Genomic DNA, 17,413 nt, shown 5'->3' on the forward strand with positions numbered 1-17,413 from the left:
TGTGGGAGTTGGAGCTTCCTTTGAGGTAGGAGCCTCTTGTAGGTTGGAGCCTACAAAAATATGATGTAATAAAGAGTAGCAACTTTCCTTCACATCACTTTCAGCCTAAAATTCATGGTTTTCTCCCTTTGGGGTTTCCACTTATATCTGGTGTCTTCATGTGTTGGTTCTTAAATGTTGTGTGAATGTCCTTGAATTCTTGATAAGTATATGTGAAAACTTCTTTCTCTGACACCTACAAAAGGTATCCAATAATAATAGAGCACATACATAAATCATTAGTTGCATGAGAAGAAAATTAAGTTGAGCAAAAAGTAAAGTTTTAAATTACGGATTCACCCCCCTCTCAGTAATTTCCAAACATAACTATCAGAAAGTGTCTCTCGTTGCTTTGGCTACATGGTCTCCAAGAAGAAATACATATTTACAAGTGGTGATTACTGCTTTATTGCCAAGGAACCCTCTAAAAACAACATCAATGTTCTCTAGCAGGACATTCTAAACTTGTTTTCCCCTTCAATTCCATTCTTTTTCAATAACTATATGATAGAGGGCACAAATTTTGTGCATGGGTATCCGTTGAGCCTTTGCCATGGAACACCCACTGGAGTTTCTCATGGCCTCTAGATAAATATCCTTAACTATGATGCCCCCACTTAGCTTGTTAAGCCTTAACTATTTTAATTTGAATCTTACCATTACACCTACTTGAAGAGGCTTTACAGGTAACAAGTAACGTGCATAGTTATGAATTAAATTTAAAAAAAATCTTACGCAATTTAAAAAAAATAATTAAAAAAAAGTGTAACCCAACCTACCTAAATTTAAACAAATTAATTTAACCCAAAAGAGACGAACACATGGTTATGAAACAAAAGAATCCGAAGAGAGATTTACAGGTAAGAAACAGAAGAATCCGAAGCGAAATTTACACGTAACTAATAACGTGGATAGTTATGAATTATAATTTTAAAAAATTCTTACCCAATTTTAAACAAATTAATTAAAAAAAATGTAACCCAACTTACCTAATTTTAAACAAATTAATTAAAAGAAAAACCCAAAAAAGATGAGCATCGAGTTACAACTAAAAGATATTTTAATTTGAATCTTACCATTACACCTACTTGAAGAGAGATTTACAGGTAACAGGTAACGTGCATAGTTATGAATTAAATTTTAAAAAATTCTTACGCAATTTTAAAAAAATAATTAAAAAAAAGTGTAACCCAACTTACGTAAATTTAAACAAATTAATTTGACCCAAAAAAGTGAACACATGGTTATGAAACAAAAGAATCTGAAGAGAGATTTACAGGTAACAAATATAGTTATGAATTATAATTAAAAAAAAAAAAATCTTGCCCAATTTTAAACAAATTAACTAAAAAAATATAACCCAACTTAATTTTAAATAAATAAATTAAAAAAAAAACCCCAAAAACGATGAGCCAGAGTTACAATTAAAAGATATTTTAATTTGAATCTTACCATTACACCTACTTGAAGAGAGATTTACAGGTAACACTTATAGTTATGAATTAATTTTTAAAAATTCTTAGGCAATTAAAAAATAAAAAATAAAAAAAAAATGTAATTCAGCGTACCTAAATTTAAACAAATTAATTTAACCCAAAAAAGGCGAACACATGATTGTGAAACAAAAGAATCTGAAGAGAGATTTACAAATAACAAATAACGTGGATAGTTATGAATTATAATTAAAAAAAAAAATCTTACCCAATTTTAAACAATTTAATTAAAATAATGTAACCCAACTTACCTAATTTCAAACAAATAAATTAAAAAAAACTCAAAAATATGAGCGCAAAGTTACAATTAAAAGATATTTTAATTTGAATGTTACCATTACACCTACTTGAAAAGAGATTGACAGGTAACAAAACGTGTATAGTTATGAATTAAATTTTAACAATTCTTAGGCAATTTAAAAAAAATAAAAAATAAAAAAGTGTAACTCAACTTACCTAAATTTAAACAAATTAAATCTGAAGAGAGATTTACAGGTAACAAATAACGTGGATAGCTATGAATTATAATTTTAAAAAATTCTTACCCAATTATTAACAAATTAATTAAAAAATGTAACCCAACTTACCTAATTTTAAACAAATTAATAAAAAAATCCAAAAAAGATGAACACACAGTTACATTTAAAAAATAATTTAATTTGAATCTTACCATTACACTTACTTGAAGAAATCTTTACAGGTAATAAATAATGTAGATAGTTATGAATTATAATTTTAAAAAAATCTTACCCAATTTTAAACAAATTAATTAAAAAACAATTTATAACCGAACTGAACTGCTTTATGAAACTCTTCCCTTTAAAATTCGAGCTGCCAAAATCCAACTAAAAAGGTGTTCCGGAAATTGCGCAAAAGTGTGAATCACCACATAACAAAAGAATGCGAAGAGAGATTTACAATAAGAAACAAAAGAATCCGAAGCGAGATTTACACGTAACAAATAATGTGGATAGTTATGAATTATAATTTTAAAAAATTCTTACCCAATTTTAAACAAATTAATTAAAAAAAATGTAACCCAACTTACCTAATTTTAAACAAATTAATTAAAAAACCCAAAAAAGATGAGCACCGAGTTACAACTAAAAGATATTTTAATTTGAATCTTACCATCACACTTACTTGAAAAGAGATTTTACAGATAACATGTAATGTGCATAGTTATGAATTAAATTTTAAAAAATTCTTAAGAAATTAAAAAAAAAAAGTGTAACCCAACTTACCTAAATTTAAACAAATTAATTTAACCCAAAAAAGACGAACACATGGTTATGGAACAAAAGAATGTTAAGAGAGATTTACAGGTAACAAATAACATGGATAGTTATGAATTATAATTGTAAAAAATTCTTACCCAATTTTAAACAAATTAATTAAAAAAAATATAACCCAACTTACCTAATTTTAAACAAATTAATAAAACAAAAAAACAAAAAAAATAGACACAATTACACTTAAAAAATATTTTAATTTGCATCTTACCATTACACCTACTTAATAAAAACTTTACATGTAACAAATAAAATAAAGTGGATAGTTATGAATTATAATTTAAAAAAATTCTTACAAATTAATTAAGAAACAATTTATAACAGAACTGAAATGCGTTATGAAACTCTTACCTTTAAAATTCGAGCTAAAATAGTTTTCCGAAAATTGCGTAAAACACTCTTCCCTTTAAAATTCGAGCTAAAATAGTTTTCCGAAAATTGCGTAAAACACTCTTCCCTTTAAAGTTCGAGCTGCCAAAATCCAACGAAAGGGGTTTTCCGGAGATTGCGCAAAAGCGTGAATCCCCACATAACAAAACAAAACAAAACAAAGCTCTTGCCTCCTCTTCCCGCTCTTGCCTCCTGTTCCCTATTTTATATATATATACACGGACGAAGAGGGACAAAACACTTTCAATTCTTCCTGATTGATTGTTGAAGATTGGGTTGTGCGCGTTTCATTAGAAACAAAAAGACACACTTCCAATTCTTCCTGACAGTGGAAGATTGGGTTGTTCTTTGGCTGTGTGGCTTTTGTTTTCTTTCATTTCTTGTTTCTATTTTGCGGCATAGTGGAAGATTGGGTTGTTCTTCGGCTGTGTGGTTTTTGTTTTCTTTCATTTCTTGTTTCTATTTTGCGGCATCAGTTGATGAATAATAATAAGATGGCAGGTTGTAGTGCTGCTGGGACCCCGATCCTGAAGGAGGAAGTGGACATAGTGATACCTACGATCCGGAACTTGGATTTCTTGGAAATGTGGAGGCCATTCTTTGAGCCGTATCACCTCATCATCGTGCAGGATGGGGATCCATCGAAGACCATCAGCGTGCCCAAGGGTTTCGACTACGAACTGTACAACAGAAACGATATCAACAGGATCCTGGGACCCAAGGCCTCCTGCATTTCCTTCAAAGACAGTGCCTGTCGTTGCTTCGGCTACATGGTCTCCAAGAAGAAATACATCTTTACAATTGATGATGACTGCTTTGTTGCCAAGGATCCCTCTGGAAACCACATCAATGCTCTCCACCACCACATTCTCAATTTGCTTTCCCCCTCCACTCCATTCTTTTTCAATACACTGTATGATCCATACAGAGAGGGCGCAGATTTTGTGCGTGGGTACCCCTTCAGCCTTCGCCATGGAACACCCACTGCAGTCTCTCATGGCCTCTGGATGAACATCCCTGACTATGATGCCCCCACACAGCTTGTCAAGCCTTGGGAACGCAACACCAGGTATGTGGATGCAGTTTTAACAATTCCAAAGGGTACTCTGTTCCCCATGTGTGGCATGAATTTGGCCTTCAATCGGGACTTGATTGGCCCTGCAATGTATTTTGGCTTGATGGGCGATGGGCAGCCCATTGGTCGCTATGACGATATGTGGGCAGGATGGTGTGTCAAGGTCATCTGCGACCACTTGGGATTGGGAGTGAAGACAGGGCTGCCATACATTTGGCACAGCAAGGCCAGTAACCCCTTTGTTAATTTGAAGAAAGAGTACAAGGGAATCTTTTGGCAAGAGGACATCATTCCATTTTTCCAATCTCTTACACTTCCACAGGAATGTACGTCTGTCCAGCAATGCTACATTGAGCTGTCAAAGCAGGTAAGGAACAAACTTGGTGTAATAGATCCATATTTCCAGAAGCTGGCAGATGCCATGGTCACTTGGATTGAAGCTTGGGATGAGCTCAATCCCCCCACTGCCAACCGTGCTGCAGAATCTGAAGTAATTCCCCATGGACCAGATAAGACATCCACGAATTAGCAAGGATCTGGCACATTAATTCCTTGCATTTGTCAGCTCTGAACAGTGCCCAATATTATTTAGTTCATGATCAATTTTGGTAGATGGATAGTCTATTCTAGTTGATCTCTGGCTATTAGTTTTTTCATGATAATTTTGGTAGATGGATAGTCTATTCTAGTTGATCTCTGGCTATGATAGTTTTTTATGATAGTTTTTCATTTACTTAGATGATAATGGGGACTACATGGACATCCCCAGAAAGAAACATTCGATGGGGTGGGTGCCAGTGTTTTTGAGTATATGCTTGGATCTAGTATCTGTAAGAATCTGTTTCTGCTACTGAGATAATATTTTTCTTTGTTTCGGGGGCGGGAATTGCAGATTGCTATTTTGTTGAAAAAAATTGCTAAATTTAAGTGTTTCACACAAATTAAATGTTTGGTTACCAGAAATGCAATGGCATGTATGATATCAAATAGAAACTTCGTTTTTATTAAAAATGTGAAAATTTTTTGTTGATTTATTTGATTGTGTAACAATATCTTGGCAAAGCAAAAGCCAACCTAAAATATAATTAATAATGTTATATTAGTATCGCTTTTCAATATTGTTTTTTTATTTTATTTAATAATATCTCTATCATATATTATTTATTTATATGGTCCTACACACTTTCTAAATATTTTAATCAGTTGAAGAGACGCCGCGAAATCCCCAATAAACTCAGTGCAGCGTCATTACATTACAGCTTGATTAGATTTTGTGACTAGCGAAAATGAGATTATCACAGGTATCATGTTCCTCTTTTGCCATTAGCTGAGTTCTACGTTTCTCATTACTTCAGTCCACGGACCCTGCACGTGATGTTTTTTGTTCATTTTTTATAGCACTCTTGTTTTAGTTATTGGCCCTTCTTTTTTTTCTATGGTTGTATATCTGTAATTTTGAATAATCAAATAACTATTTTGATTTTGTATTTTGGGATCCATCACTTTCAAATATTTTTAGTTAAATGTTTAGAGCCAACAAATTATCTACATCTTGATGATGAGCTACATTTGTTGGCTCGAAATATTGATAGAAAATATTTGAATGTGATGATATGGAAATACAAAATCACAATTGTTCTTCTCGCAAAAGTCTTAACTCAGGGAATCAAATAACTAATATAAAAATGGAGATAGTAGATAAGTAAACCAATTAATTTATTTTTAAATAGATACTCCCCAATTTTATCAGAAATATAATTCTATAAACTTACAATTCTATTATTGATAGGAACTTAGATGGTAATCAAATAGAATTTTCGGAATAATCACATAGTTGATTTAAGCAATGACCATTAGCATCACCATATTGTTGCAAGGCCAAGTCCATGTAATCTCGAATGAAATGTGATTCACAAGAGAATTTTCCACCATAAAGCTCTTTTTGATTGTCCATGGAATAATGTAAATGATCGCTTGTTAATTCTCTAATGAATATTGTAAAGTTTTGTATTATTCTTTCCAAATTGTTCCATTTATCATGCACTTCTTGAAGCTTGGTGGAATAAAAAGCATGGAGCTTTTCTATTATTAGTGGAGCAATGTGATGCTTATATCCTAGGATAATATAAAAAATAACCATTTCATGATTTTATTACCAGAGAACGTAGAAATATTGCACTAATTCATTTTGATTTGTGTGGCTCTATGCCTATTCCTTCTACAAATGGAAATAAATATATGATGAATTTTATCAATGAAACTTCCAAAAAATTTCATGCATGGATCTATTGATATTGATAATGGAAAATAATATACTTCAAATGAATTTGAAAAATATCTTTGCCAACATGAGTTTCATTATCAAATAACAATGCCATACAATCCTCGACAAAATGTTGTAGCTGAAAGAATGAACATGAATATCTTAAATATGGTTCATTCAATGATGTTTTTCAAAAATGTAAAGCAATTGTTATGGGTTGATACAATTCTATGTGCAATATATATAAAAAATAGATGTCCATTTCATGCTCTGGAGAAAAATAGTCCTTATGCAATGTGGTACGACCACATTCCTTCAATAAGACATCTCAAGATCTTTGATTCCACTAGTTATGCCTTGATTCCTAAGGAAAAAAGAAACAAACTTGGTGCAAGTAGTTGAAAGTGTATCTTCTTAGGGTACTCAGATACCAAAAAATCATATCATCTTCCAATATTAACAATACTATTGAGTGATAGCTTGATCATTTTGACAAATTCAGTCATGGAAAAACTTTCATGAATTTGATAATGAGACTCCACATATTGAAGGGGGGATATCCTATATAAATATATGGAATCTTCTTTTTAAGCACTCTCTACCTCTCATGAAGTCCCAACCACTTATTCAGATCAGGAAGACACTTTGAGTGATGTGATTGAGAGAATTGGAAGGCTAAATCTTGATGTGACCTCATATCAATTAACAAAGAAGCCCAGAACATCTCTGAAAGGTACTCTAAAATGGTTCACTAAAACACTTAAAAGTTTTCATCTTGCTGAGGATATGAAGACATGAACGAAAAGTTCCACCAGACAAAATGGAGGTGATGTAGATGATTTAGATTCAGTGAATGATATGGAATTTTCTTATGATTGTGAATTAAATTTGTCTATTAATTTTGAACCAACTTCCTTTGAATAAGTTTCTTCTCATGATGAATGGAAAGAATAAATGGAAAAATAGTATGACACTCTCATAAATAATGGAACATGGAAGCTAGTGGACCATCCATTTGCAACCAAACCAAATGGTCTCTCCTCTCAGAATGATCGAGTGTAATCTAAGACTAGCATTGGAATGAAGAGTAGTGTATGTAGTTTGCATGTGTGTTTCATGGGGAGGGTTGGCCACACTAAGCCCCCTCTTAAATGTTATGGGAGGTAGTATGGTGGTAAGATCCCGTCCCCCCACCACAATCTCCAACGTCCTAACTTCCAAAACCCTAATATGGGGCTTTCTATCTACATCTAGTATGACTTGCAGAGGTTCCTTCTACCTTGATGAAACCTCTTTAGACAACAATTTTGTTAGACAAATGTATCGATCCTGGCACCCCAATTTAGACAAGAAGTCAGTCGCTTTGTTTCCCATTCATTAAGAATGTGAAGCTGTGACATAAGGAATAGAATGGAGAAACTTTTAATGTGAGAGATTGTGTTCCAAATGCCAACTCTTTGATAGTTTTTTATAGGTGTCTCATTGATTATTTTCTTGACAATTGAAAAAACCAACTAGGAATCACCATCAATCTGCAACTCTGAATATCCTTCATTAATCGATAATACCAGACCTCTCTCCAAGACAAGGAATTCCACCACATTATTACTTTTGATCCAACAACTTACAACATACAAATTCAAGGCTCGACCTTCCCAGTCTCAAAAAATCCCTCCATAACCATCTTGAACTAGATTTCCTTTAGAAGCACCATCAAAATTTAACTTCAGAAAATCCATTGCAAGGGGGGTGGGATGTAGGCTAAATGAGAGGAATTTTAGGGAGAGGGGATCTTGGAAGGAAGAGATGAGATCATTGAAGGAGAGCTTAAGTTTTGATAAAATATCTATTTCATGTTGATTTGATTTCCAATCCTCCTGGTTCCATGCTTAAGAGAGAATGGTCCCATGGATATTTTACTTAATAATTTGATATACCGTCCCTTCTTCATTTATGTTTTGTTTAAATATCCTCTTATTTCTTTCTTTCTAATTCACCCACATGAAAAATTCAAGAACAAGAATCCTTGCTTGATTCAAGACAAGATTACTAATTATACTAGTTCTCCATTGCTCCAAAGTTTCCATTAGGATGTTGTAGTTGCTGTCTAAGTATCCAAAAAGGAGTAAGACTTGCACCCAAAGATGGTCAACAAAAGGAAAATAATTCAAAATATGTTCCATATGTTGGCATTATGACACAAGTTTGGCGCTAGGACACAGGTGTTGTCCTTGATGGCAACTCACTCAAATGATAGATCTCAATTTATGCTCTCAGAATGAAGGAAAAAGAGATATACGTAGGTTTCTCTTAACCAAGTCGCGTATACATGTGGGTTTGACGATCAAAAGGCGTGTATATGTATGCACGCACTTTCATGCAAGGAAAAGTGCGTACATGTGGGAAAACTAATTTTTATTCCATGGTATTTAGTCCTTGGTATTTGGACCTATGGTTTTGGACCATGGTATCTCGTCTGAAGTGTTGAACCCAGGTATTGGGTCCATGGTATTGATTCTCTATGGTTTTGGACGATGGCATTGAGTAAGGCCTAAGACTATAAAAGGGGAAAGAGATCATTAGGCAAGGGCATTCACTCAAGCATTGAATATCTTATGAAGAGAAAGATCTAGAATTGGGTTATGGTGCATAGCTGGATCTGAACCAAGGAGGAACTTGAGTGCTAGAAGAAGGATAAGTTCTATTGATGGGTCAAGATCTTAAGGCTTGAATAGTAATATCTATATGTGATTTTGATCTGTTATATTTGGTGCATGACTTAATCTATAAATCTGATAATCTGGGTATAACTGATGTCTGAATAAGTGAAAAGGGTAAATTATCTTTTATAGATCTGTACGCAGGTTCGACACAGCAGAGGCACGTATACACGCTGGTTCAGTAAGTCAAAACAGTGTATACATTGGTTGGCCTTAATACAGAAGCGTATGCATGCAAGTTCGACATATTGAAGTAGTGTACGTCTCATGAAATATGTTTTAGGTACTTCTGTTTATTGTTGTAGTGTTCTGGGTTTAGGATTGGTTTCTGGTCACTGTTAATGTATTCTGGTTACAACATTCAAAGAAGTAATTGTTTAATTCAGCTTTGATTGAAGCAAAGGAGATTGGTTGATACAGATGTATTTGATGTTTGATTATTGTTATTGATGGATCCAGTCTTAAAATTTATGAAACATGGTCCCTGGAAGAAAAGAGAAGGTTGTAGCCTTCTGTAGGTGAGCACCTACATATTAGTACATCAGCTAGTACAAGAGCTAAGGGGGTTGTAGCTCCCTTCCAAGAGAAGTTGGAGAACAAGAGAAGGTTGTAGCCTTCTGCAGGTAGAAGCCTGCGCACTGGTATAAGGCTGAACTAGTACATAAATATTGTAAAAAGAAGATTTTTATTAAAAGAAGATAGAGACGAATTGTAGCAGGTGGTTTTCACCCACATTGGGTTTCCACCTTATATCTTTTTTCGATGTGTGTGATGATCTGTTCTGTTTTACTGCACCTATTTACTGTTCTTATGGTTAATGAATTTCTGATGCACTAATTAAAGATCAAAATTCAATGAATCATAAGTTTACTGATATACGCTGGTTGCTTTAGACACAATAGTGTATATATGCATTTTCCCATAGCTGAAGTAGCGTTTACAAATCTGATTGTGAAATGAAAAATAATTGATTTGATAATACTGATTCACCCCCCCTCTCAGTATTATTTCCAACAATTGGAATCAGAGCCAGGTCCTTCAGAAGAAGCTTGATCACTTGAAGGAAGATCTATCATCATGAGCAACTACGAAAAAGAGGCATCTATCACGTCACCAATATTTTATAGGAACAACTTTGTCTATTGGAAGGTAAGAATCACAACCTATATTCAATCTCTTGGTACAGAAGTTTGGGATATTGTGGAAGTAGGATACACATTTACATTAGCAACTCCTACAGATATGGCTGGTAAGAAGCTGTATGAAACAAATGCAAAGGCTGTCAATACTCTATTAGGGAGTTTATCTCAATTAGAATTCATCAAGGTTATGCAGCTCAAAACCGCAAAAGAAATATGGGACAAGATCGTTCTAAGCTATGAAGGAGACGATCAGGTAAAACATGCAAAACTACAATCTCTCAGAATTCAATATGAAAATATCAGAATGCACAATGATGAAAGTGTGGCTAATTATTTCTTACGTATAGATAAGATTGTTAATCGTATGAAAAACTTGGGTGAAGAGATAAAAGAAGTTACTTTGGTTGAAAAGGTTCTAAAATCTTTTTCTTCTAAGTTTGAATCAAAAGTTTCTACCATTGAAGAAAAGCAGAATTTACAGAGCATTACCATGTCACAGCTGCACGGAATCCTAACTGCTTTCGAAATGAGAAAAGGGGGACCATCAGATAGGAGAGCCACATTAAAAGCTTCAGGAAAAAGATATTACAATGAGTTAAGACATATGTCAAAAGGAGAGGAAGAATCAAACTTTGTCAAGAACCTTCTACAGGGTTCTGGAAGATTTAGAGGTAAGCTACCTTTCAAATGCTTTGCTTATGGAAGAGTTGGTCACTATGCAACCAAGTGTCCTCATAAAGATAATATTGACAAAGGTAAGGAACCAGTTAGATGGAACATAAAAAAATAATGTAAGTAAGAAGAGCTATTATACTCATGAAGACAACGATGGATTTTCAATTAGTGATGAAGATGAGCAATGTAATGATTATAGACTTTTGATGGATTTTGAAGATGATGATTTTTTGGATGCTATAGATGAAGATGATCTCTATGAAGAAATTTCTAAACTTAAAATCTGTTTATAAGAAAAGAGTATGATCATAGATACTCTGACATTCCAACTTGTTGAAGGGGAAAAACAAAATGAAAAGTTAGAATGTGAAATTGTGGGAATCAAAAAAGATATTGAGAAAAAAAAAGCTCTTAATCTTAGATTTGCCAAAGGATCTAACTTTGGATGAGATTATCAAAGTCAGCGTTCTCCTCTAATCAAGACAGGTCTTCGATATTTTGAAGAAGCATCTCAAGCACAGAAGCCATCCACCTCCATAAGTTATCTTGATGCAGCAAGGAGAAGTGAATAGGTTGACAATCAACAGCAAATGCATAAAGCAGATCACCAAGTAAATCAGGGTCAATCTACTTCAAGGATGAACAGAGATCACCAAGTAAATCGGGGGCAGTCTACTTCAAGGATGAAAAGAGGCTACAACCAACCACAGGTAAATCATTCTCAATTTGCCTCAAGAATGAATGTCTATGGAAACTACAATCACCTGGACAATAGGCTTGATAATCGCAAGAATTTCTTTAATGACTAGTGCTTCTCTTGTCATAACTTTGGACACAAAGTAGATCATTGTGTTTCCTACAAGACCGCCATGACCAGAGAAGCATGAAATCAAAGGAGTGTGACTGGAATCATGAAAAGAACCTACAATAACTTTTCTTCTCTTGAAAATGAAATAGAATGTTCTATTTGTAACAACTTTGGTCATGAAGATTCTGAATGCAGGAGTAGGTTTCAGCAAACAACTCAAAAGGAGCAAGCTTCATTGAGTCCCAAAACATGGAGGAAGAAAGAACCGCAACCAAAAAGATGTGGTATAGCCTTATATGCGGAAGGATAAGAAAATCAGTGGTACATCGACAGTGGATGCTCGAAACATATGATAGGTGATAAAGAAAAACTTTAGTCATATAGTGCCTTAGAAAAGGAAAGGAAGGTCTCATTTGGAAATGACACCCCTGCACTCATAAAAGGTAAAGGTTCTGTTCTTTTGAAAGAAAAGGTCAAAGCTGGAAATGTTATGTATGTTGATGGCTTAAAGCATAATCTATTGAGTGTCAGTCAAATGTGTGATCAAGGAAATGAGGTAATATTTCGATCAAATGGATGTATTGTTCGTGAGCTTGATACAGGAGAAACAATGATCAAAGGCATAAGAACTCCAAATAATTTATACATACTAAAGGGAGGAAAACAACAATGCTATCTAAGCAAGAATGATGAACACTGGCTATGGAAAAAAATATTGGGGCATTTAAGCTTCTCTCAGATGAGGAAAGCATGAAAATATCAGGTGGTTCGTGATCTCCCTGACATCAGAATTCCAGACAATACAATATGAAATTCATGTCAGTTTGGTAAGAAAACCAAAACCGATTTCCCTGAGAAGGAAGGATCAGTTAGTAAGCCACTTGAACTTGTCCATATTGATGTATGTGGTCCATCCAGGAAAAGGTCACCTCGAAGATAAGAATACTTCATATTGTTCATTGATGACTTTTCCAGGATGTGTTGGATAAGACTTTTGAAGCATAAAGACGGAGCTTTCGAAAAGTTCAAAGCATTCAAAGCCTTGGTTGAAAACAAATCAGATCACAAAATCAAATGCCCAAGGTCTGATCAAGGAGGGGAATTTACCTCTGATGAATTTTTAGATTTTTGTGAAGAAAATGGAATAAGAAGGGAATTCTCTACTACAAGGAGGACTCAACAAAATGGAGTAGTGGAAAGGATGAACATAATGGTTCAAAAATGGCTCTTGCTATGCTTGATGAATCTGAAACTCCCACAACCTTTTGGGATGAAGCCGCATTTGTTGCCGTTACTATTCTCAACAAGACAAATGTCCGGGTGAACAACGCTCAAACTCCTCATGAACTTTGGTATGGTAAGATTCCTATGGTAAAATAATTCAAAATTTTTGGAAGCAAATGTTACATCAAAAGGACCGATGAAAACCCTGGCAAGTTTGAACCGAGAGCAGATGAAGGCATTCTCCTTGGTTACTCGGCCCAAAGCAAAGGATATAAGTGTTACAATAAAAGACTTGGAAAAATTGTTGAAAGTATTGATGTAGTGGTTGATGAAGAAGGAAACAATCAAAGGCAGGTAAAATCTGAAGATTTCGAAGATGATGAGGATTTTCCTTCAACATCAAATCAAACTTATGATGAAGAAGAAACCTATGAGGCACTAGAAAAATAGATAAGGGTAGAAGAAGAGACTCCATCCAGGCACGTTCAGAAGAATCATCCAGAAACTCAAATTTTGGGGCAGAAAGAGGCAAGTGTACAAACAAGAAGAACTATTTCAAAAGCTTCAAGCTATCTAGCATTGCTCTCCTCCACTAAACCATGAAATGTAAGTGAAGCATGCAAAGATGAATGTTGGGTCAAGGCCATGAATGAAGTACTTGAGAAGATTGAAAAGAATAACACTTGGGAGTTGGTTCCTAGACCAAATGATAAGAATGTCATAGGGACAAAATGAATATTCAAAAACAAGTTGAATGAAAATGGAGATGTTATTAGAAACAAGGCCAGACTTGTTTGTAAAGGGTATGCTCAAAAAGAAGGCATAGACTTTGAAGAAACTTTTTCACCAGTTGCTAGACTTGATGCCATAAGAATGTTCCTTGCTCTTTCTAGCTTTCAGGAGTTAAAAGTATATCAAATGGATGTGAACTCTGCTTTTCTAAATGGAGACTTAGAAGAAGAAGTGTACATTGAGCAACTAGATGGATTCATCCTTGGGAATGATCCAAAACTTGTATGCATACTTAAAAAGGCTCTCTATGGTCTTAAACAGGCTCCAAGGGCTTGGTATTTTTGGTTAGACAAATATCTCCATCAACAAGGTTTTTCAAAAGGATCAACAGATAGCAATCTATATATAAAAATTGATAATGATAAATTGCTAATACTTGTTGTGTATGTTGATGATATCATCTTTGGTAGCAATGAAGAAACCATGAGTCAAAACTTTGCTTTGGTGATGCAGAAAGAATTTGAAATGTCCTTACTTGGTGAGCTCACATATTTTCTTGGTTTACAAGTCCAACAAAACAAAGATGGTATCTTTCTATCACAAACCAAGTACCTCAAGCAGATCTTGAAGAAATATGGGATGGAGGATTCGAAACCAGTATGTAACCCTATGGTAACAGGATGCAGCCTCAACGTAAATGATGAATCAGCAGCAGTACATCAACCAACCTATAGATCCATGATTGGTAGTCTTCTCTATCTGATAGGTACTCGACCAGACATCATGCATGCAGTGGGAATAGTTGGAGGATTCCAGGCAAATCCAAAGGAAGCAAACCTTCAAGCAGTTAAGAGGATTTTCAAATATCTTCAAGGAATGCAAAATTATGGCTTATGGTATCCTAAAGATACATATCTCACACTTCATGCATATACAGATGCAGATTGGGCAGGAAGCGTGGATGACAGGAAAAGCACTAGTGGTGGTGCATCCTTTATGGGTTCCAGATTAGTATCTTTGTTCAACATGAAACAAAGCTCAATTGCATTATCTACAGCTGAAGCAGAATATGTGGCTGCTGCATCTTGCTGCACACAACTCCTTTGGATGATGCAAACATTGCAAGATATTCAAATCACTTATACTCCACCTATCTCCATTTTTTGTGATAATACAAGTGCAATTAGTATTTCAAAAAATCCAGTCATGCATTCGAAGACCAAGCACATACCTATCAAATATGATTTTCTCTGGGAACAAGTGCTTGAACAAAAGGTCAAATTGGAGTATGTTCCCTCCAAGGAATAGGTTGCTAATATATTCACCAAACCACTACCCAGGGAGACATTTGAATACCTCAGACAGAAGCTGGGATTAGTTGATGCATCATCTTGCTGTTGAAATTATCTGTTTCAGAGAACAGTGGTTGTACGCGAGTTTGATGAAGCATATCCACGTATATATGCCTATTTCTATGGATATAGTCACGTATATGTTGGTTTGAAGACAAAGAGTGGAGCCAGAGTCAGGATGAAAAGAGTTTGATATGGTTCTGTCAGAGACCATCTGGCACAGGTTTAGGGGGCGCATATACTTCTAATAATGCATTGTTGGCATTATCTTAGAAGATCTTGGTTCATTTTCCTTCAAGCGGAACAGGTGTAGAGGGAGATCATGGTTTTTGGTCTTGATGATGATTGACAGATGTTGCTGATGTTAGTTGTTGATGACTATCATAGTCTTGTCTCAAATATTTAGTCTCTATGTCATGTATTTGCTTTAGGTCATGTAATGACCTATCTTGGTTTCCCCACTATGCTTGGGATGGATGATGTAATGTTCTTGTTTTATCATGTGTAAACTTTTGGTGTATCCCCACTTGGTTGGGTAGATGAATCAATATTGGTATATCCCCACTTGGTTGGGAGATGGATGTATGTATGAGTCTTTGGTGATAGGAAGGTCATTTATGATGTATAAAGTCATGTTTCTTCTTGTAGAACATCTTCTTACAGACCTTGCCGACAGTCAGGGGAGCATGGACAGCACAGCAGAGCAGAGATTTCAGCATGGTACTTAGGGGGAGCATAACCCTTTGCCCTTGATGACAAAGGGGGAGAATGAATTTGAGTGACTTAGGGTTTCCATCAAGTCCAAAGGGGGAGATTGTTGGCATTATGACACAAGTTTGGCGCTATGACATAGGTGTTGTCCTTGATGGGAACTCACTCAAATGACAAATCTCAGTTCAAGCTCTCAGAATGAAGGAAAAAGAGATATATGCGGGTTCCTCTTAACCAAGTCACATATACATGCGGGTTCAACGATCAAAAGGCGCGTATATGTATGCACACACTTTCATGCAATGAAAAGTGCGTACATGTGGGAAAACTTATTTTTGGTCCATGGTATTTAGTCCTTGGTATTTGGACCTATGGTTTTGGACCATGGTATCTCATCCGAAGTGTTGAACCCAGGTATTGGGTCCATGGTATTGGTTCTCTATGGTTTTGGACCATGGTATTGAGTAAGGCCTAAGACTGTAGAAGGGAAAGGAGATCATTAGACAAGGGCATTCACTGAAGCTGGATTCGAACCAAGGAGGAACCTGAGTGCTAGAAGAAAGATAAGTTCTATTGATGGGTCAAGATCTTCAGGCTTGAATAGTAATATCTATATGTGATTTTGATCTGTTATATTTGGTGCATGACTTGATCTATAAATCTGATAATCTGGGTATAACTGATGTCTAAATAAGTGAAAAGGGTAAATTATCTTTTATAGATCTGTACGCAGGTTCGGCATAGCAGAGGCACGTATACACGCTGGTTCAGTAAGTCAAAACAGCATATACATTGGTTGGCATTAATACAGAAGCGTATGCATGTAGGTTCTACATATTGAAGTAGTGTACGTCTCATGAAATATATTTTACGTACTTCTGTTTATTGCTGCAGTGTTTTGGGTTTAGGATTGGTTTCTGGTTACTGTTAATGTATTCTGGTTACAACATTCAGAGAAGTAATTGTTTGATTCAGCTTTGGTTGAAGCAAAGGAGATTGGTTGATGTAGATTTATTTGATGTTTGATTATTGTTATTGATGGATCCAGTCTAAAAATTTATGAAACGTGGTCCCTGGAAGAAAAGAGAAAGTTGTAGCCTTTTGTAGGTCAGCACCTACGTACTAGTACATCAGCTAGTACAAGAGCTAAAGGGTTTGTAGCTTCCTTCCAGGAGAAGCTGGAGAACGAGAGAAGGTTGTAGCCTTCTGTAGGTAGAAGCCTGCGTACTGGTATAAGACTGCACCGGTACAAAAATATTGTAAAAAGAAGTTTTTTATTAAAAGAAGATAGAGACGAATTGCAGCAGGTGGTTTTCACCCACATTGGGTTTCCACCTTATATCTTGTGTCCATGTGTGTGATGATCTGTTCTGTTTTACTGCACCTGTTTACTTTTCTTATGGTTAATGAAGTTCTGATGCACTGATTAAATATCAACATTTAGTGAATCATAAGTTTACTGATATACACTGGTTGCTTTAGACATAGTAGTGTATA

The 17,413-nt window shown here is 35.1% G+C and overlaps 1 pseudogene; it reads left to right on the forward strand.

Moving 5' to 3' along the window:
- Positions 1–3,708: 3,708 nt before the first annotated feature.
- On the forward strand, positions 3,709–4,954 carry LOC149238712 (UDP-arabinopyranose mutase 1 pseudogene; annotated as a pseudogene).
- Positions 4,955–17,413: the final 12,459 nt, after the last annotated feature.

The sequence above is a fragment of the Pinus tabuliformis genome, chromosome 8 (assembly GCF_031772625.1).
Source record: "Pinus tabuliformis cultivar Carrire ecotype Pingquan chromosome 8, CPIR1, whole genome shotgun sequence".
Lineage (NCBI taxonomy): Eukaryota > Viridiplantae > Streptophyta > Pinopsida > Pinales > Pinaceae > Pinus > Pinus tabuliformis.